Raw genomic sequence first — 22,417 nt, forward strand, 5'->3', positions numbered from 1 at the left:
TCCAGCCTGGGCGACAGAGGGAGACTCCGTCTCAAAAAAAAAAAACAAAAAATTTTTGTAGAAACTAGGTCTTGCTTGCCTGGTGGCCCATGCTGGTCTCAAACTTCTGGCCTCAAGTGATCCTCCCACCTCAATCTCCCAAAGTGCTGGGACTTACAGGTGTGAACCACTATGCCTGGCCTGGAAATGTTCTTTTTTTTTTTTTTTTTTTTGAGATAGAGTTTCGCTTTTGTCCCCCAGGCGTGAGCCACTGCGCCGGCCCTGGAAATGTTCTATAAGTTTCTCAGCTGTTACAAGAGCTGCCCTTGACACATGTAGCTTTTGAGCAATAGTGAGAAACAAACAAAAAAACCCTTTGACCTGAGAAATGCCAGCCCCCTTAAATTATCAGGTCCAGAAAGGCATTTAAAATGTAACAAAAGCAGTCAATAAAACTAAAGCCGCATTGCTCTCTCCTAAGCCCCAATCCTGCGCCACTCGTGTGGCCAGTGGTCCAAACAGAAAATAACTGGAGAAGAGGAGGAGGTCAAAGGATCAGGGAACTAAGCATTATGTGAATTCACCAGCAAGATGTACAGAATGCTGGTGTTTACACTGTTTTTATGGAACTAGCAGAATAAAACTGATCTATTTTTAAAATGAAAAAAAAAAAAGTAACAGCAGTCAAAAGGCCGGGCGTGGTGGCTCACGCCTGTAATCCCAGCACTTTGGGAGGCCCAGGCGGGTGGATCACGAGGTCAGGAGATCGAGACTATTCTGGCTAACATGGTGAAACCCCATCTCCACTAAAAATGCAAAAATTAGCCGGGAGTGGCGGCGCACGCCTGTAATCCCAGCGACTCAGGAGGCTGAGGCAGGGGAATCACTTGAACACGGGAGGCGGAGGTTGCAGTGGTGCAGTGGGCCGAGATCCTGCCATTGCACTCCAGCTTGGGCAACAAGAGTGAAACTCCGTCTCAAAGAAAAAAAAATGTGGCCGGGCGCGGTGGCTCAAGCCTGTAATCCCAGCACTTTGGGAGGCCGAGACGGGTGGATCACTAGGTCAGGAGATCGAGACCATCCTGGCTAACACGGCGAAACCCCGTCTCTACTAAAAACACAAAAAAAAATTAGCCGGGCGAGGTGGCGGCGCCTGTGGTCCCAGCTACTCGGGAGGCTGAGGCAGGAGAATGGCGTGAACCCGGGAGGCGGAGCTTGCAGTGAGCTGAGATCTGGCCACTGCACTCCAGCCTGGGTGACAGAGAGAGACTCCGTCTCAAAAAAAAAAAAAAAAAGAAAAAAAAAATGTAACAGCAGTCACGTCTCAGTTTCTATTGCACTAAATAATTACCTCCTGAAGCTACTTGCTACGGGGGCTCTGGGCTCTGGACCAGCTAATGCCCAAGTGGCCACAGACGCCATCCACCCTGTGGGTCTACAACATATAACCAATCACTAGCCAAAGTTATTTCTGTAAGCCAATGAGAATTCCAAATGAACAGAGCTTGTAATTGTCTCCTCTCCTGATTCGTCCTTTTCTTCTTTAAAAAATTGAGCCTCCACGCCTGTAATCCCAGCACTTTGGGAAGCAAAAGCGGGTGGATCACCTGAGGACAGGGGTTTGAGACCAGCTTGGCCAACATGGTGAAACCCTGTCTCTACTGAAAATACAAAAATTAGCCAGGGGTGAGCCACCGTGCCTGGCCTCTTTCTTTTTTTGATAGGGTCTTCGTCTGTCACCCAGACTGGAGTGCAGTGGCATGATCTTGGCTTGCAGCAACTTCTGCCTCCTAGACACAAGTGATCCTTCCACCTCAGCCTCCTAAGTAGCTGGAACTAAAGGAATGCAACACCATGCCCAGCTAATGTTTTGTAGTTTTTTGTAAAGACAAGTTCTCACCATGTTGTCCAACCTGGTCTCAAACTCCTGGCCCTTAGCAATCCTCCCACCTCCGCCTCCCAAAGTGCTGGGATTACAGGTGTGAGCCACCACCACACCTGGCCCACTATTTCTTTTTCTTTTTCTTTCTTTTTTTTTTTTTTGAGACAAAGTCTCACTCTGTCACCCAGGCTGGAGTGCAGCGTCATTATCTCAACTCACTGCAACCCCCACCTCCCAGGTTCAAGCGATTCTCCTGCCTCAGCCTCCCGAGTAGCTGGGACTACAGACGTGTGTCACCACGCCCAGCTAATTTTTGTACTTTTAGTAGAGATGGGGTTTCACCAAGTTGGCTGGGCTGGTTTCGAACTTCTGACCTCGTGATCCACCCGCCTCGGCCTCCTGAAGTGCTGGGATTACAGGCGTAAGCCACCACGCCTGGCCCACTTTTTCTTTTCTTTCTTTTTTTTTTTTTTGAGACGGAGTCTTGCTCTGTCGCCCAGGCTGGAGTGCAGTGGCCGGATCTCAGCTCAGTGCAAGCTCCGCCTCCCGGGTTTACGCCATTCTCCTGCCTCAGCCTCCGGAGTAGCTGGAACTACAAGCGCCCGCCACCTCGCCCGGCTAGTTTTTTTTGTATTTTTTAGTAGAGACGGGGTTTCACCATGTTAGCCAGGATGGTCTCGATCTCCTGACCTCGTGATCCGCCCGTCTCGGCCTCCCAAAGTGCTGGGATTACAGGCTTGAGCCACTGCGCCCGGCCCACTTTTTCTAATTCATACAAGGGCACTGTCCGGGCAGTGGAGTCTCACCTCACCCCTATTTCCCTGGGCCATTCCCAGACCCCTTCGGGAGCTCCCTCTTGCAGTCATGATAGCTTCAAATGCAAGAAAGAGAAAACTCTGACTCAACTGGATAACCAGCAAGACCTTTCATTATAGTAAGAAACAAGAAGCCCCAAAGAGGGGAGTTTCCAGGGTTGACTCACTGTAGCACAGCTGGAAAGGACCCTGGAACTTCCCCCACTTCTTACTCTGCCATCCCTGTCAGGTGAGCTTTGCCTTCCGGCTCAGGTCCTCAGAGTCTCAAGATGGCTGCCAGGGCTCCAGACATCACATCTCCCCAACACTATCTAAAACAGGCTTTTGAGAAATTATGAACCTCCTCACAGTATCAAGTTTTTAAATGCACAAGATAAAATGCATATGATTATAAAGAAAGCCAGTCATGACTAGGTGTGGTCATGGTCAATCCCAGTGCTTTGGGAGGCCAAAATGGACAGATTGAGTGAGTCTAGGAATTCAAGACAAGGCTGTGCAACAGAGCAAGACCCTGTCTGTGCAAAAAGTAATCGCCTTGGCCGGGCACAGTGGCTCACAACTGTAATCCCAGCACTTTGGGAGGCCGAGGCCGGCAGATCAGCTGAGGTCAGGAGTTCGAGACCAACCTGACCAACATAGTGAAACCCTGTCTCTACTAAAAAAATATTAAAATTAGCTGGGCATGGTGGTGCACACCTGTAATCCCAGCTACTTGGGCAGCTGAGGCAGAAGAATCGCTTGAACCCGGGAGGCAGAGGTTTCAGTGAGCCGAGATTTTGCAACTGCACTCCAACCTGGGTGACAGAGCAAGACTCCATCTCAAAAAAAAAAGTATTATTATTATTATTATTATTATTGTTAAAACGGAGTTTCAGTCTTGTCGCCCTAGGCTGGAGTGCAATGGTGCGATTTGGCTCACTACAACCTCCACCTCCCAGGAGCAAGTGATTCTCCTACCTCAGCCTCCCAAGTAGCTGGGATTACAAGCGTGTACCACCACACTTGGCTAATTTTTGTATTATTAGTAGAGACCGGATTTCACCATGTTGCCCAGGCTGGTCTCAAACTCCTGACCTCAGGTGATCAGCCCGCCTCGGCCTTTCCCAAAGTGCTGGGATTACAGGAGTGAGCCACCACGCCCGGCCTAGAGTATTAATTTTTTTTTTTTTTTTTTTTTGAGACGGAGTTTTGTTCTCGTTGCCCAGGCTGGAGTGCAATGGCGCGATCTCGGCTCACCACAAGCTCCACCTCCTGGGTTCAAGCAATTCTCCTGTCTCAGTCTCTCAAGTAGCTGGGATTACAGGCATGTGCTACCATCCCAGCTAATTTTGTATTTTTAGTAGAGATGGGGTTTCTCCATGTTGGTCAGGCTGGTCTTGAACTCGCGACCTCAGGTGATCTGCCTGCCTCGGCCTCCCAAAGTGCTGGGATTACAGGTGTGAGCCACCATGGCCTTTCGTATTAATTTTTTTTTTAAATCGCCTCAACTTCCCAGGTTCAAGTGATTGTCCCAGGCATGCACCATCACGCTGGGCTAAATTTTGTATTTTTGGTAGAAACGGGGTCTCACCATGTTCCCCAGGCTGGTCTCGAACTCCTGGCCTCAACTGATCCTCCCGCCTTAGCCTCCCAAAGTGCTGGGATTACAGGAGTGAGCTACCATGCCGGGCCATGCTATGTATATTTTACAACAATTAATTTTTTTTTTTTTTTTTTTTTTTTTTTTGAGACGGAGTCTTGCTGTGTCTCCCAGGCTGGAGTGCAGTGGCGTGATCTCGGCTCACTGCAAGCTCCGCCTCCCGGGTTCACGCCATTCTCCCGCCTCAGCCTCCCAAGTAGCTGAGACTACAGGCGCCCGCCACCACGCCCGGCTAGTTATTTTTTTGTATTTTTAGTAGAGACGGGGTTTCACCATGTTAGCCAGGATAGTCTCGATCTCCTGACCTCGTGATCCACCCGCCTCGGCCTCCCAAAGTGCTGGGATTACAGGCTTGAGCCACCGCGCCCGGCCTAATTTTTTATTTTAAAGCCATGCCTTGTCCTAAAACCATGACCCTCCCTGCAAGGAGCCGGGGACCTGGTGCCTGCATTAGACCAATTAATGTCTACACTGGCGGCCCTGGTGAGACATCTCCACTAAAACCCCAAACCAGGTTTCTGTTGGAAGGAGGAGGAGGAAGTTAGGGGTGTCTGCTGCTTTTCCCTAACTCCCTCTCCAGGCCACTCCTTGCATCCCTGGCGCCTCCAGGAAATCTTTGGCTTCCTCTCCAGGGCGCTTCCTCTCCGCTTCCCCTGGCTGTACTCCGAAGACCTGGGTAGCCCATTAAATTGAAAATCCAGAGCACTGGGTCCCTTCCTCCCTGCAAGGAGGGCTTAATTTCCAAACTTTCCTGGCAGGTGAAGAGGAACATCTGCCTCCGTCCCAGTCCCGCTGGAGTAGCCAGGAAAACAAAAGAATTTTGTTTCCATGGTGAAACAGCTGGGCCACCCCTATCCTGCCCTGTTCGGATTTTCCAAGGCTTCATCTCCATTTCCAGTTTCCAAACTGAAAACCACCTGGGCCCAGGTGCGGGAGGCCTGGGTGCTGACCTTGCTTGTGCCCTCGACTTGCTGTGTGCCCTTGGGTAAGTCTCTTGCCCTCTCTGAGCTGTGAGTCACCAAAGGGGTTGGATGGGATGACCTCTGAGGTGCCTCCCAGCACCAGTGCCTCATTGATGTGGTCACTACAGTCTATAAATCCACCAGCCCCCTAACAATTAACAATTGACTCCCTTTTTTTTTTTTTTTAGACGGAGTCTCGCTCTGTCGCCCAGGCTGGAGGGCAGTGGCGTGATCTCGGCTCACTGCAACCTCCACCTCCCAGGTTCAAGCAATTCTCCTGCCTCAGCCTCCCGAGTAGCTTGACGACAGGTGCACCGACCGTCACACCCAGCTTATTTGTTGTATTTTAGTAGAGACAGGGTTTCACCATGTTGCCCAGGCTGGTCTCGAACTTCTGAGCTCAGGCAATTTGCCCGCCTCGGCCTCCTCCCAAAGTGCTGGGATTACAGGCATGAGCCACCACGTCTGGCTGACTCCTTTTTTTTTTTTTTTTTGAGACAGAGTCTTGCTTAGTCACCCAGGCTAGAGTGCAGTGGTATAATCTCAGCTCACTGCAACCTCCACCTCCTGGATTCAAGAGATTCTCCTGCCTCAGTCTACCCAGTAGGTGAGATTACAGACATGCACCACCATGCCCAGCTAATATTTGTGCTTTTAGTAGAGACGGGATTTCAACGTGTTGCCCAGGCTGGTCTCGAACTCCTGACCTCAGGTGATCTAGCCTCCTAAAGTGCTGGGACTATAGGCGTGAGCCACTGCGCCAGCCTGATGCTTGACTTCTTTTAATCCAGTATCAACCCCTCATGGCCTGGACCAGCCATCGAGGAACCTCCTGTCCCCCCACCAGGGCAGAAAGTGTATCGTGGATGACAGGAGGGAGACTTTGAATGCAGATAACCTCATCTTCATCCCCCAGAGGCAGGGCCTGAGGTGCCATCCCACACAAGAGGTTCAGGTAGAGGACAGGGACATGGGGGACAGGGAAGGGACAGGTCCCAGATAATGCATTATCAAGTCAGTTACCTTGAGGAATCCCACCGAACGTTCATCCCGCCAGGGATATGTGGGAGGCTACAGTGCCGTGCCTATTTGTCAGCCCACGCTAGGGCCAAAGGGTCTGGAGGATTCCTGCCTAAACCCAAGAGCCATTTGTTGACAGCTGCTCCTGGCCACATGTGTGGGCGCAGGGATGCAGACGGGGACACTGGAGGTCAGCTGGATCTCACCAAGAGCTGGAGGATGTGACCCGGGTACAGATAGCAGCGGCTGCACGTCTAGACGCTCCCAGCAGGAACTTGAGGTTCCTCGGCTGGAAAATGGGTATATAAAGTTTCATTTCGGGCCAGGCACGGTGGCTCATGCCTGTAATCCCAGCACTATGGGAGGCCAAGGCAGACAGATCACTTGAGGCCAGGAGTTCAAGACCAGCCTGGCCAACATGGCAAAATCCCATCTCTACTAAAAATACAAAAAAAATAGCCGAGTGTGGTGGCAGGCATCTGAAGTCCCAGCTACTCGGGAGGCTGAGGCAGGAGAATTGTTTGAACTCAGGAGGCGGAGGTTGCGGTGAGCTGAGATGACACCACTGCACTCCAGCCTGGTGACAGAGTGAGACTCCATCTCAAAAAAATAAAAATAAAAAAGAAAGAAACAAAGAAACAAAGGCGTTTCCTTACTTCCACTGGAGATCAAATGAAACATGGATCCTGTGTACAGAATTTACTGGAGGCCATCCAGTGACCAGGCCTTGACTTTTATCAAAATTCCCAGACGTTCAAGGTTAGATGCTATGGAGGCTAGAGGAAACAACCTTGCTGATAATACTGCTACGAAGGCTGCCGTTAATCAAATCCATTTAATCAAATCTCTCTTGGGGCCCCACTCAAAGAACCTCCAAAAGATGAACCACAAATAATTACCAAAGATGGGGCACCAGAGGCTGAAAAACAAAACTGGAAAGCTCGCGGCTGCTCTTGTGATGATAAAAGAGAACTGTGGTTTGGACCTGATAACAAACCAGTTCTTCCAAATTCAATGAAATATTCAGTTAACTGCGGAACACAATTTGACTCATCGGGTAACTAACAAATTGATTTCTTTTATAAAACAATATTGGTTGGCAACATTTAAAAGCTGCCAAAAAAAAGAAGAAGAAGAAGAAAGAAAAAATCCTCAAAAAATGCTTATTTGACCAGTGGCACCTGTCCCAAGTTTATTTCAGAAAAACCCGCAAGTACTGATTCTGATTTGTGTGTGTGTGTGTGTGTGTGTGTGTGTTTGTGTGACTGGGTTTCACTCTGTTACCCAGGCCAGAGTGCAGTGGCACAATCTTGGCTCACTGCAACTGATTTTGGCCAATTTCACATTGTTTCCATTTTACTTACTATTCTCAATCTTCTGATCTAATAGAGCAAACAGGGCCGGGCGCGGTGGCTCACGCCTGTAATCCCAGCACTTTGGGAGGCCGAGACGGGCGGATCACGAGGTCAGGAGATCGAGACCATCCTGGCTAACAGGGTGAAACCCCGTCTCTACTAAAAAAAATACAAAAAACTAGCCGGGCGAGGTGGCAGGCGCCTGTAGTCCCAGCTACTGGGGAGGCTGAGGCGGGAGAATGGCGTAAACCCGGGAGGCGGAGCTTGAAGTGAGCTGAGATCCGGCCACTGCACTCCAGCCTGGGCGACAGAGCAAGACTCCGTCTCAAAAAAAAAAAAAAAAAAAAAAAAAACTTAGCCGGGCGAGGTGGCAGGCGCCTGTAGTCCCAGCTACTCGGGAGGCTGAGGCAGGAGAATGGCGTGAACCCGGGAGGCGGAGCTTGCAGCGAGCTGAGATCCGGCCACTGCACTCCAGCCTGGGTGACAGAGCGAGACTCCGTCTCAAAAAAAAAAAAAAAAAAGAAACACAAAGACAACAATTATCTTTGTGTGACTGTGTCCTGGAGCCAGGGGAGATGTCTGGGCCTGGGAAAGGGCCTCCCCAGACGCCAGGCTCACAGCCAGCCTCCCAGTGACCCTGGGCATGGCTCCGAGGACCTCCCTTTCAGGAAGGCACAATGAGAGGAGACCTCACTCGAGGCTGCGGGGCTTGGTGGGGGTAGTTTAGCCAGGTCTGCAAGGAAGGGGCCTTCCCCAGCAGGCAGTCGGCCAGATGCTGTGATTCCAGCCCTGACAAGACCCCTTATCTCAGCGGCAGCCGGCAGCCCATTGTCCAGGGAAGGAAGAGGAGAGGAGGCCGGCCAGCCCCGTCCACCCTTCCCCACCCGTCTTCCCCCTCCCAGACCCCTCCCTGTCCTTCCCAGCCTGCCAGGCCCCCTCTCTGACCAGACGCAGCCCCTGGATAATCAGGTAGCAATTTTATCAGAAGTTGTATAGTGGAAATGCTGTATCACGTTAAAACAAAAGGAAGTGTGTTCTAGAGTAAAGTGCACACGGGGCATGAATTTTTAAGCTAAAGCAAGCACCGGAGAAAGCCTCCTTCCTTCTCTTCCTTTAGTCCCTTCCCCTTTCCGTTTCCTTCCAGAATAATCAGTCCTGAAGCCATTTGCTGGAGCAGAGCCAGGTGGGTGTCCCAGCGAGGTAGGGGAGGGTGGGGGCTCTGAGCAGGGGTCGAGGCTGAGTGGGGTGGAGAGGGCTTGGGGGTGGAGGATATGAGAGAGGTGGCTGCTGGTGGACAGTCAAATGGGGGAGGATGAGATCAGTGAGGGTAGAGAGCTCAATTAGGTGGGGTCGGTGACCTGGGAGCGGTGTCCGTCCTGGGGCTAGAAGATATCCCTGCCAAAGGACAGCAAGGCTGGAGGACAGGTCTACATGGTGAAAGGTGACAGTGTCCAGGAGACACGTGCTACACCTGGAGGGTTGATAAAAGAAGCAGATGTGGGCCGGGCGCGGTGGCTTATGCCTGTAATCCCAGTACTTTGGGAGGCCGAAGCGGGTGGATCACCTGAGGTCAGGAGTTCCAGACCAGCCTGGCCAACATGATGAAACCCCATCTCTACTAAAGATACAAAAAATTAGCTGCGTGTGGTGGCCCATGCCTGTAATCCCAGCCACTCAGGAGGCTGGGGCATGAGAATCGCTTGAACCCTGGAGGCCGAGATTGCAGTGAGCTGAGATCACACCACTGTACTCCAGGCTGGGCGACAGAGTGAGACTCCAACTCAAAAAAAAAAAGCAGATATGGTCAGGCATGGTGGCTCCCGCCTGTAATCCCAGCACTTTGGGAGGCCGAGGTGGGCAGATCACCCCAGGTCAGGAGTTTGAGACCAGCCTGGAAGACATGGCAAAACCCCATCACTACTAAAAATACAAAAATTAGCCAGGCATGGTGGCAGGCACCTGTAATCCCAGCTACTTGAGAGGCTGAGGCAGGAGAATCGCTTGAACCCAGGAGGTGGAGATTGCAGTGGGCCAAGATCATGCCACTGCACTCCAGCCTGGTTGACAGAGTGAGACTCCATCAAAAAAAAAAAAAAAAAAAAAGAAGAAGCAGATGTATCACAATAACGGTAGCCAGGTTCTCACAGGCGGAGAAGGGAGTTATAAAACGGAGTGCACCCCAGGAACTATCAATGTAAACTCTTGGCTTTCAATATATATAAGAGGTATAGGATTTAGTAGAGATGCACATAAATACATTTTCTTAGCTCTGTCCCCTGAAAGAGGGCTTGGAACAGCAATACCCCCGAAGCACCTCCCACCGACACCCCCATTCCCCACTAAAGGGATCAGAAATAACTGATTTCAGGCTGGGCATGATGGCTCATGCCTGTAATCCCAGCACTTTGGGAGGCCAAGGCAGGAGGATCCCTTGAGCCCAGGAGTTCAAGATCAGCCTGGAAAGCAGAGTGAAACCTCATCTCTACAAAAAATACAAAATTCAGCAGGGTGTGCTGGTGAACACCAGTAGTCCCAAATACACCAAAGGCTAAAAGTGGGAGGATCGCTTAGGCTGTGGGAGGTTGAGGCCGCGATGAGTCATAATCACACCACTGCACTCCAGCCTGGGCGACAGAGACCTGGTCTCAAATAAACAAATGAATAAATAAAACAGTTAATTTTATGTTATGTGAATGTCACTTCAATTTTATTTATTTATTATTATTATTATTATTTTTGAGACAGAGTCTCTCTCTGTCACCCAGGCTGGAGTGCAGTAGTGCGATCTCAGATCACTGCAAGCTCCGCCTCCAGGGTTCACGCCATTCTCCTGCCTCAGCCTCCCTAGTTGCGGGGACTACAGGCACCTGCCACAATGCCCGCTAATTTTTTGTATTTTTTGTAGAGATGGGGTTTCACCGTGTTAGCCAGGATGGTCTGGATCTCCACCCACCTCGGCCTGGCAAAGTGCTAGGATTACAGGCGTGAGCCACCGCGCCTGGCCTCACTTCAATTTTAAAAAAAGGATTGCCAAGAGTATTGTTTAAAAAAAAAAAAAAAAAAAAAAAAAAAAGGCTAGGCGTGGTAGCTCACACCTGTAATCCCAGCACTTTGGGAGGCCGAGGCGGGTGGATCACCCTAAGTCGGGAGTTCAAGACCAGCCTGACCAACATGGAGACCGTCTCTATTAAATACAAAAATGAGTCAGGCCTGGTGGCGGGCGCTTGTAATCCCAGCTGCTCGGGAGGCTGAGGCAGAATCGCTTGAACCCGGGAGGCAGAGGTTGCAGTGAGCCGAGATCGCACCACTGCACTCCAGCCTGTGTGACAGAGGGGACTCCGTCTCAAAAAACAAACAAAAAAAATCCATCAGCTTGCAGGCTTGATGTGTTTTCAGGGAGCCCTCCCTGGCTTAGCTCATAACTGTGTATCAGGGGTGGGGAGAAGTGGGAGGTAGAGGATTACACCAGCCACCGCTTCTCCCTTTCCTTCCCATCCCTCAGTATTATTTCTAGGCTACCCCCTACTGCTGTGTGACTCGGGGCAGTTTAACTACCCTTTCTGAGCCACAGTTTTTTTAACTGTTCCGTTACCAAATGAGTCCACCATCCCCCTCCCCTGGGCAGGGAGAGAAAATAGGGAAGGTCTGGGAACTAGGGGAAGGGGGTCAGTCCCTGGGAGGGATTAGAACCCCGGGGCTAGGGGCTGGGTAGAAGGGCTCCGAAATATACCCTCCCAGGCGGGATCCGAGGCTGTGGCAGCCGGACAGGCCCTAAGCCAGCGCCTTCCTCGAGTGCTTGAGTTCGGTGCTCACGGACACCATGGCCGCAGTCACTACTACGACCCCCACGTGGGGGCCGCGGCCCAGCCGCGCCGCCGGGGGCTGGGAACACCAGGAGTTGGGGCTGGCTGGGCGGGCCCGGCTCTTTGTGCCGACCAGGAGGCGTGGCCTCGCGGAGATGGACCACTCAAAGGAGGTCTTAGCTCTGGGAAGCCAATGGCGGGGTGGCGGGCGGGGAGTAGGTGGTGCTGGCAAGAGACGGGCAGCTGGGCTCCAGTGGGCTGCGGTGGCTGAGGGTCGTTCGCTGCCCCAGTAGTGCCGTGGGACACGCGAGAGAGGCGTACCGGGGCAGCAAGGCCTGGGGTCCTGCAGTGGGGGTCAGCCCCCAATGTGGGCGCGGCTGGAGAGGGGGCGCCCTGGGGTTCACCAGGCCTTGCAGAGCGCACACCCTTGGCCACGCCCTGCCTGCCGACCCCTCCTGGTTGTTTCCCTCTCCGGTGAATCTGGATCACTGCCCTCACCGCCCCTCCACTGGTTTCCTGCTGGCAGAGGCAGACGGGCGCTCAGCAGGAGGTCTGGGGTGGGGGATGGGGGAAGCCGAGGTTTCTGGCCTCCATCCCGACGGCTTCCTGCAGAGTCTGCGAAATCCCTGGCTACAGGCTCCCTTCCCTAAGGTCCCCTGCCACACCCACATCCCATGCTCCTTCCACCCTCCCTACCTCTCCCGCTGCGCTGCTCTCTCTCCTGCCCCTCCAACCCCCGCCCGAGCCACATCCTCCACCAGCCCTCTCTGACTGCCTAAGGGATTTCCTTGTAAATCTGTCCTTCCCCCACCCTCTGCACTCCCACACATTGTAGGACAGCTCAGATCTTCATTCTGGTGCCTAGGGGGCCACCCTCCTCCCACGCAGTCATCGCCCTGGGGATGGGCATGTGAACCTGAATTGTGCCAGCAGCAGCAAACTCAGGCCTGCTGCTGGGAATTGCTGCCGCAGAATCCTGCTCTCTAGGAAACACCTGGAGTCACTAGGACCCCAAGCAGACATGTGGCCACCTATGAATATAGACAAAGCTGACCCATGGGAAAGACACTGCTAAGGAGGTCGCAGGGATATGCCTCTGGAGCCTTGATCATAGCATACCTGAAGTCCTGTCACCTCTACGCAGTTACAGAAGCCCTTACGACTGTTCTAGCCAGGATGCATTGGTATTTTCCACTTCTTTTCCTTTTTTTTTGAGACCAAGTCTCGCTCCGTCGCCCAGGCTGGAGTGCAGCGGCGCGATCTCGGCTCCCTGCAAGCTCCGCCCCCCGGTTCACGCCATTCTCCTGTCTCAGCCTCCGGTGTAGCTGGGACTACAGGCGCCCGCCACCACGCCCGGCTAAATTTTTTTTTTTGTATTTTTAGTAGAGACGGGGTTTCACCGTGTTAGCCAGGATGGTCTCGATCTCCTGACCTCGTGATCCACCCGTGTCGGCCTCCCGAAGTGCTGGGATTACAGGCGTGAGCCACCACGCCCGGCCTCCTTTTTTTTTTTTTTTTTGAAACAGGGTCTTGCTCTCTCCCCCATGCTGGAGTAGTGCAGTGGCGCAATTATGGCTCACTGCAGCCTCCACTGCCTGGGCTCAACCGATCCTCCTATCTCAGCCTCCCGTGCCTCTGCTTTCAGCTAATTTTTTTTTTTTTTTTTTTTTTTGAGACAGTCTCACTCTGCTGCCCAGGCTAGAGTGCCGTGGCGAGATCTTGGCTCACTGCAACCTCTGCCTCTCGGGTTCAAGCCATTCTCCTGACTCAGCCTCCCGAGTAGCTGGGACTACAGGTGGGAGCCACCATGCCCAGCTAATTTTTGTATTTTTAGTAGAGACAGGGTTTCACCATGTTGGCTAGGATAGTCTCGATCTCCTAACCTTGTGATCCGCCTGCCTCGGCCTCCCAAAGTGCTGGGATTACAGGCATGAGCCACCGCGCCCAGCCACTCTCAGCTGGTTTTTAACTTATTTTTGTTTGTGGGGTTTTTTTGAGAATCTCACTCTGTCACCCAGGCTGGAGTTCAGTAGCTCCAGCGTGGCTCACTGCAACTTCCGCCTCCTGGGTTCAGGCGATTCTTGTGCCTCAGCCTCCCGAGTAGCTGGGATTACAGGCACGTACCACCACGCCCAGCTAACTTTGATATTTTTAGTAGAGACAGGGTTTCGCCATGTTAGCCAGGTGAGTCTCGAACTCCTGACCTCAGGTGATCTGCCTGCCTCAGCCCCTCAAAGTGCTAGGATTACAGGCGTGAGCCACTGCACCTGGCCTGCTAATTTTTAATTTTTAAATTTTTGGTGGAGACGAGGTCTCAGTATGTTGCCCAGCCTGGTATCAAACTCCTGGGCTCAAGTGATCCTCCTGCCTTGACCTATCAAAGTCCTTGGATTACAGGCATGAGGCACAGCACCCATCGTATTTTCTATTTCTTGCAACATGAAGATCCTAACTGACAATATGTTCATTGCATCTTCAAATCAACCCTGGGAAGATATTATGTCTTACTTTACAGTTTAGGAAACCAAGGCTCCAAGGAGCTAATTTATTCAGGATCCCTCAGCAAGGCAGTGGTAAATTGGGACCAGAGTCTGGGCTTTCCTGACTACTAGGTGCTGTATTTACTAGACCAAGGTGAGAACAACACACACAGCTGAGTCTCACTTTTGCACCATGGCAGACATTACCAATCAACTGCCAAATGATTTCCCCAGTAACCCACAAAAGGTGTCTGACTTCCTGTCCTCTTAAGAGATCAGACCTGTTTCCAAGCCAGTAGGAGTTCATCATGGCTCCCCTTCCCACAGCCTCATTCTATCTGGATTGAATGCAATCCAGTAGAATCAAGGGAAAAGAGGATTCCCAGACTCCCAAATCCAAGGGCCTCTGCCCAGCTTCAAGCTGTATGGGGGCAGCCACAATCTCCCCTCCTCACCCCCAGTCTCCAGCTGGAGACAAGACATAGAGACTCAGAGGGGCCAAAATTTCCTGGAATCACACAGAACCTGGGGGCAGAGCTCGGAAGTGTGGCTGCTCCAATTCCTTCTTTAAAAAAAACTAGAGGGGGCCAGGCATGGTGGCTCATGCCTGTAATCCCAGCACTTTGGGAGGCCGAGGTGGGCAGATTGCTTGAACTCAGGAGTTGAAGACCAGCCTGGGCAACACAGCAAAACCCCATCTCTACTAAAACTACAAAAACTAACTGGGCGTGGTGGCACACCTGTAGTCCCAGCTACTGGGGAGGCTGAGGTAGGAGAATCACTGGAACCTAGGAGGTTGAGGCTGCAGCGAGCTGTGATCATGCTACTGAACTCCAGTTTCGGTGACAGAACAAGACCCTGTCTCAAAAAATAAAAATATTAAAATAAGTTATCTGGGGCCAGACACAGTGGCTCACATCTGTAATCCCAGCACTTTGGGAGGACAAGGCCAGGGTGGGTATCACCTGAGGTCAGGAGTTTGAGACCAGCCTGGCCAACATGGTGAAACCTTGTCTCTAGTAAAAATACAAAAATTAGGCTGGGAGCAATTGCTCACACCTGTAATCTTAGCACTTTGGGAGGCCAAGGTGGGCGGATCATGGGGTCAGGAGTTCAAGTCCAGCCTGACCAACATGGTGAAACCTCGTCTCTACTAAAAAAATACAAAAATTAGCCAGGCATGGTGGTGCATGCCTGTAGTCCCAGCTACTCGGGAGGCTGAGGCAGGAGAATCACTTGAACCCGGGAGGCAGAGGTTGCAGTAAGCCCAGATCACACCACTGCACTTCAGCCTGGGTGACAGAGCGAGACTCCATCTCAAAAAAAAAGAAGAAAAAAAAATACAAAGATTAGCTGGGTGGTAGTGGCACGCGCCTATAATCCCAGCTACTCAGGAGGCTGAGGCAGGAGACTTGCTTGAGCCTGGGAGGCTAAGGCTGTAGTGAGGCAAGATCGTGCCACTGTACTCCAGCCTGGGCAACAGGAGTGAGACTCCGTGTCAAAAAAATAAATTAATAGGCCAAGACGGGCGGATCACGAGGTCAGGAGATCAAGACCATCCTGGCTAACACGGTGAAACCCCATTTCTACTAAAAAATACAAAAAACTAGCCAGGCGAGGTGGCGGTCGCCTGTAGTCCCAGCTACTCGGGAGGCTGAGGCAGGAGAATGGCGTAAACCTGGGAGGCAGAGCTCGTAGTGAGCTGAGCTCTGGCCACTGCACTCCAGCCTGGGCGACAGAGCAAGACTCCATCTCAAAAAAAAAAAAAAAAAATTAATTAATTAGTTTTTAAAAAGGCCAGGCACGGGCGCGGTGGCTCAAGCCTATAATCCCAGCACTTTGGGAGGCCGAGACGGGCGGATCACGAGGTCAGGAGATCGAGACCATCCTGGCTAACACGGTGAAACCCCGTCTCTACTAAAAAATACAAAAAAAAAAAAAACTAGCCGGGCGAGGTGGCGGGCGCCTGTAGTCCCAGCTACTCGGGAGGCTGAGGCAGGAGAATGGCGTGAACCCGGGAGGCGGAGCTTGCAGTGAGCTGAGATCCGGCCACTGCACTCCAGCCTGGGCGGCAGAGCGAGACTCCGTCTCAAAAAAAAAAAAAAAAAAAAAGGCCAGGCACGGTGGCTCACACCTGTAATCCCAGCACTTTGGGAGGCCAAGGCAGGTGGATCACGAGGTCAGGATTTTGAGACCAGTCTGACCAACATGGTGAAACCCCGTCTCTACTAAAAAAATACAAAAATTAGCCAGGCGTGGTGGTGCGCGCCTGTAATCCCAGCTACTGAGGAGGCTGAGGCAGGAGAATTGCTTGAACCCAGGAGGCAGAGGTTGCAGTGAGCGGGGATCGCGTCGCTGCGCTCCAGCCTGGTAACAGAGTGAGACTCCATCTCAAAAAAAAAAAAAAAAATTAGCCGGGCGTGGTGGTGTGTGCTTATAGTCCCAGCTAGGCAGGAGGCTGAGGTGGGAGGATCGCTTGAGCCTGGGAGGTGGAGGTTGCAGTGAGCCAAGATCATACCACTGCACTCCAGCTTGGGTGACAGAGCAAGACTTGTCATAAATAAATAAATAAAGTAAGTAAATAAATAAAAGAAAAAACCTTTCGAATATTGGACAGGAGGCCAACAGGGAGGGCTGCTTTGCATAAAGAGCCCGCCTAAGGATTCTTTAATTCTTTCCAGTAAACTTTGGTTTGACTTTACTATCTACTTTTGATTAAGGGCTGAGGCTCAGTGAAGTTACAGGTTAACTTGAGGATTTGTATCTGAGACAAAAGATAACACAAAAAGTTACTCTTGATTGCCAGAAAGGACATTAGTCAGGTTGCTGGGTTTTGTGTTTCTGAATTGAATTTAGGAATCTTCCTTCCTTCATTCCCTTCCCTCCCTCCCTCCCTCCTTTCCTTTTTTTCTTTCTTCTTTTCTTTCTACCTTCCTTCCTTCCTTTCGCTCTTTATTTCTAAGATGGGTGTCTCAATATATTGCGTAGGCTGGAGTGCAGTGATGTGATCAGAGCTCACTGCAGCCTCGAAGTCCTGGGCTCAAGTGATCCCTCTAGCCTCAGCCTCCCCAGTAGCTGGGACTACAGGCATGTGCCACCACGCTTAGCTACGCTCAGCTAATTTTTTTTCTTTCGAGATGGAGTTTCACTCTTGTTGCCCAGGCTAGAGTGCAATGGTGAGATCTCGGCTCACCACAACTTCTGCCTCCCAGGTTCAAGCTATTCTCCAGCCTCAGCCTCCCGCGTAGCTGGGATTACAGGCATGCGCCACCACACCCTGGCTAATTTTGTTTTTTTAGTAGAGACAGGGTTTCTCCACGTTGGTTGGGCTGGTCTCAAACTCCCGACCTCAGGTGATCCACCCGCCTAGGCCTCTCAAAGTGCTGGGATTACAGGTGTAAGCCACTGCACCCGGCCTAGACAAAGTCTTACTCTGTCGCCCAGGCTGGAGTGCAGTGGTGTCATCTTGGCTCACTGCAACCTCTGCCTCCCAGGTTCAAGCGATTCTCCTGCCTCAGCCCCTCAAGTAGCTGGGATTATAGGCACGAACCACCATGCCCAACAATTTTTTATATTTTTAGTAGAGATGGTGTTTCACCATGTTGGTCAGGCTGTTCTCAAATTCCTGACCTCAAGTGATCTACCCGCCTTGGCCTCCCAACGTGCTGGGATTACAGGCATGAGCCACCACACCTGGCTAATTTTTAAATTTTTTGTAGAGATGGGGGTGGTCTCGCTATATTGCCCCGGCTGGTCTTGAACCCCTGGCCTCAAGCGATCCTCCTACTTCGGCCTCCCAAAGCTCTGGGAATTACAGCATGAGCCACCGCGCCCAGCCTTGACTCTTATTTTGCATTTTTGAACCCAGTACTTTTTCTCCACTTCAAAGGGTTTTGTTTTTTTTTGTTTTTTGTTTTTGAGACGGAGTCTCACTCTGTGGCCCAGGCTGGAGTGCAGTGGCACCATCTCGGCTCACTGCAAGCGCCACCTCCCAGGTTCACGACATTCTCCTACCTCAGCCCCCACCCCCCCCCCCCCCCCCCCGAGTAGCTGGGACTACAGGCGCCTGCCACCACGCCCGGCTAATTTCTTTTTGTATTTTTAGTAGAGACGGGGTTTCACCGTGTTAGCTAGGATAGTCTTGATCTCCTGACCCGGCCCAACAGGCTTTTAAATGTGTCTGACTGCCAGGCGCGGTGGCTCACGCCTGTAATCCTAGCACTTTGGGAGGGCGAAGAAGGCGGATCACGAGGTCAGGAGATCGAGACCATCCTGGCTAACACGGTGAAACCCAGTCTCTACTAAAAAATACAAAAAATTAGCCAGGCGAGGTGGCGGGTGCCTGTAGTCCCAGCTACGCGGGAGGCTGAGGCAGGAGAATGGCGTAAACCCGGTTGGCGGAGCTTGCAGTGAGCTGAGATCCGGTCACTGCACTCCAGCCTGGGCGACAGAGGGAGACTCCGTCTCAAAGAAAAAACAAAAAAAACAAAATTAGCTGGGCGTGGTGGCGCATGCCTGTAATCCCAGGTGCTCGAGAGGCTGAGTCAGGAGAATCGCTTGAATCCGGGAGGCGGAGATTGCGGTGAGCCGAGATCGCGCCATTGCACTCCAGCCTAGGCAACAAGAGTGAAACTCTGTCTGGAAAAAACAAAACAAAACAAAACAAAACAAAACGAAAAAACCAGTGCCTGGCTGCCCAAAGGGCCCCATCACCGGACGAGTCCAGCCCCACCCAGCTTGGCGCAGCAGGCGCGTCTATGCCGCCACCTGGCGGTCGCCTGGAGCCCTACAACCCAACCAACCAGGTAGGGGAGATGGTGCGAGGGCGCGCGCGCGGGCTGCCGGGGTCTAGGATGCTGCTGTCCCTGCTCCACCTCTTAGGAGGGAACAGACCCAGGGCCACCCCGCCGCATCGTTTGTTCCGGCTTCCCTAAGGAAGGCAATTTGGGGATGGACCCTGAAGGACGCTGTTACTTCGCCTTCGGTCCAGCACCCCACCTCTCCCAGGTGCAGGGGCCAGAGCGCGGTTCTTGCCCTGAATTAGGTGAATTAGGCGGACAGCGTTCAGCCTGCCAGTAACTCCAGCAAGCCTCATTCTTGGGACCGTTATGCCCATTGTATGCGTGGGAAAACTGAGGCTGAGCTTTTAGATTGGGGCTGAGGCCGCTGCTCGGGTCCAGCGCTTGGACCTTCACTCCAGTCTGCCCCAGCCTGGGGTGGAGAGCTGCCCGCTCCCTCTCTCCCAACACACTCATGTCCCATCAGCCACCAGGGGAGGGATCACTCTGGAGGGCCTGTTTTATCTCCGCGGACCCACTGCCGTCTGTTGGGTGAAAGATTCCCTTTATTTAGAGGAAGGGAGTCAGTCCCGGAGAGGGCCAGGACTGAGCTGAGTCACTCCGGGGCCCGGACAGGGCCAACCCTGCTTGCTCCAAGCCAAAAGCCGTGAGCCCCGTTTTGAGGGCAGAGTCAGCCCCCACCCCACCCTCAAATCAGTCTCAGGGACCGGGGTTCCGAGAGGATGGGGCCGTCCCACCCTAAGTCTTCCAGCATCATCCCCGTCTCGTCGCCGCTGGTGCCTGCAGATGTCTGGGCGGAGGGGAGGACGCGAGAGTGGGCGAGCTCCGCGGTCCGCAGGAGCTGGGAGGAGGGGCTTGAGCGCGGGCAATGCCCCCTCCCCCAGCCCATCTGGAGCAAGCCTCGCCCCCACCCCAACTCCCAGGAATTCTGCTGAGTCACTTCCGAGGCCGCAGCTGCAGCCTTGGGAACAATACGAGTCATTCAATTCACTAGGCAGCGGCCCAGAGCTCACCTGGGGGACCTGGCCACGGTCTCTTGTTAGAAGCCTTTTCATGGCCAACGCGGCCAGCCCCACCTCACCCCTGTCCTCTCCCCCGGCCACACCCTGGGCCAAGCGGGCTCCCACCTCAGGGCCTTTGCAGTAAGCTGTGTTGGCTGCCTGGTACCTCCTTCCCGCCGGGGCACCTGTAGCCTGGACATCCTCCCACCCTTATTGCCAAGGCCCCTGCTTCAGCTGGGGCTGCGTCAGGGAAGAGCGAGCGAGCATCTGCAAGCCTGATCCGCAGGAGGCTCGGATGGGCACTTAGATTGGCAACGATGTCCAGGTACAAACTGCAGACCTGGAGCGCCCACATGCGTATGGTACTAGGGGACAGGTGTGCGCCCAGGTCTGTGTGACCGTGCGCGGGACTGCTCGTGGGCAGCGTGGGGATAGGGACACCGATTGTGCCTTTCGCAATTTCCCTGCTGACCTGGATGTCGGCCACAGAACTATTGTGTGCCAGCTCCGAGCCCACCCATCGTTGTGGGCCCGTGACTCCGGCATGGGGGCTGCAAACTACATTTCCCAGAATCCATGACTGCCAGCTTCCTGCTAGGCTGGACCAATAGGAAGTATCAGGGCTGTAAGCTTTCAGGGGCGTGGATGCGATTAGCATTTGATGACTCTTAGGGACCCCTTCTCAGAATCAAGGTTAAAAAAAAATTGTAGTAAAAGATACATAACATAAAGTTTACCACTGTAACTTTTTTTTTTTTTGAGATGGAGTCTCGCTCTGTCGCCCAGGCTGGAGTGCAGTGGCCGGATCTCAGCTCACTGCAAGCTCCGCCTCCCGGGTTTACGCCATTCTCCTGCTTCAGCCTCCCGAGTAGCTGGGACTACAGGCGCCCACCACCTCACCCGGCTAGTTTTTTTTTTTTTATATTTTTTAGTAGAGACGGGGTTTCACTGTGTTAGCCAAGATGGTCTCGATCTCCTGACCTCGTGATCCGCCCGTCTCGACTTCCCAAAGTGCTGGGATTACAGGCTTGAGCCACCGTGCCCGGCAATTTTTGTATTTTTGATAGAGACAGGGTTTCACCATGTTGGCCAGGCCGGCCTCGAACTCCTAACCTCAGGCAATCCCCCCACCTCGGCCTCCCAAAGTGCTGGGATTATAGGCATGAGCCACTAGGTCTGGCCTGTCTTAAAAAAAAAAAAAAAAAATTTCATGTTTTAAAAAAGTGACATTGTTGGGCCGGATACAGTGGCTCACGCGTGGTGGCGGGTGCCTGTAGTCCTAGCTACTAGGGAGGCTGAGGCAGGAGAATGGCGTGAACCTGGGAGGTGGAGCTTGCAGTGAGCCGAGATGGTGCCACTGCACTCCAGCCTGGGCGACAGAGCGAGACTCCATCTCAAAAAAAAAAAAAAAATGACATTGTTTTATTACTATCCTCAGGTGGGACCTGCATGAAGTGGTTGGTGTGCCGGGCTCAGGGGATGCGTGGGCTGTGGAGATGATGACAGAAAAGTTGGAAGAAAAGGGGATGGGTTTGAAGGCCAGGCCCAAGGGGTCCTCAGCTCCACTTCTAGGAAAGGACAGGCTTCAGGAAGGAGTCATGGCAAGCCATAGCTAGGCCACCAATCAGATTAAGGAATTCTGAGAAATCTAGCTGCCCATCATTGTTGGTGTCCAGTTTTTTCATCATGCGGTCAAAGACACTGGGGTCCTTCTGGTTCTTTGTGAAGGGAGCCAATTCTGTATTCATGAAGCTTAGGAACTCCGTTTTGGAGAGAGTGCAGTTATAACCACCCTTTCCCGCATACCTCTGGAAAACAGCAATCAGGGACTGGATGCTCAGTCTCTGTAGGGCTGGAGATTTTTGCAGTGTTGGAGCTGAGCCAGGCGCGGGAGCCTTAATCAAAATTTCCTGGCTGGCTGCAGTGCCTCACTCCTGTAATCTCAGCACTTTGAGAGGCCGAGGTAAAAGGATTGCTTGAGCCTGGGAATCTGAGACCATCCTGGACAACATGACAAGACCCTGTCTCATGGCCGGGGGTGGTGGCTCACACCTGTAATCCCAGCACTTTGGGAGGCCGAGGTGGGTGGATTGCCTGAGCTCGGGAGTTCGAGACCAGCCCAGCCAACATGGTGAAAACCCGTCTCTACTGAAAATACAAAAAATTAGCTGGGTGTGGTGGCGGGCGCCTGTAGTCCCAGCTACTTGGGAGGCTGAGGCAGGAGAATCGCTTGAACTTGGGAGGCAGAGGTTGCGGTGAGCCGATATCGTGCCACTGTATTCCAGCCTGGGTGACAGAGTGAGACTCTGTTTCAAAAGAGAAAAAAAAAAAAAAAAAAGAAGACGACTCTGTCTCTTACTCTTATTTAATTTAATTGTATTAATTTATGTATGTTTTGGGGACACAGTTTCACTCTGTTTCCCAGGCTGGAGTGCAGTGGTACAATCGTAGCTCACTGCAGCCTCAGCCTGCTGCCTTCAAGCAGCCCTGCATCAACCTCCTGAACTACTGGTATTACCAGCGTGAGCCACTACACCCAGCCCGCAGGCTCCTGTTAATGGAAATTGCCTCCTTTGCCATGCTTTAGCAGTACACTATAAGCTATTTCCTTCTGGGCTAACCTCGGAAATCTGAAATCTGCATTTAGGTAAGGGGTGGAGGTCACAGCAGAGGCGGAACCTG

General features: G+C 52.4%; 1 protein-coding gene across 41 annotated transcripts in view; it reads left to right on the plus strand.

The window, feature by feature from the left end:
• The window catches only part of ACTB (actin beta), a 468,316-nt gene that overhangs the window by 407,964 nt on the left and 37,935 nt on the right, over positions 1–22,417 (plus strand). The window contains exon 1 of one of the 41 annotated variants that reach the window (XM_050784094.1): positions 11,807–11,810. The exons of the other annotated variants lie outside the window; for them this stretch is intronic. The gene's annotated coding sequence lies outside the window, so the exon portion shown is untranslated. Of the gene's footprint in view, positions 1–11,806; positions 11,811–22,417 lie in introns of those variants that run through there. 41 annotated transcript variants of the gene reach the window in all.

This window comes from Macaca thibetana, chromosome 3 (assembly GCF_024542745.1).
Source record: "Macaca thibetana thibetana isolate TM-01 chromosome 3, ASM2454274v1, whole genome shotgun sequence".
NCBI lineage: Eukaryota > Metazoa > Chordata > Mammalia > Primates > Cercopithecidae > Macaca > Macaca thibetana.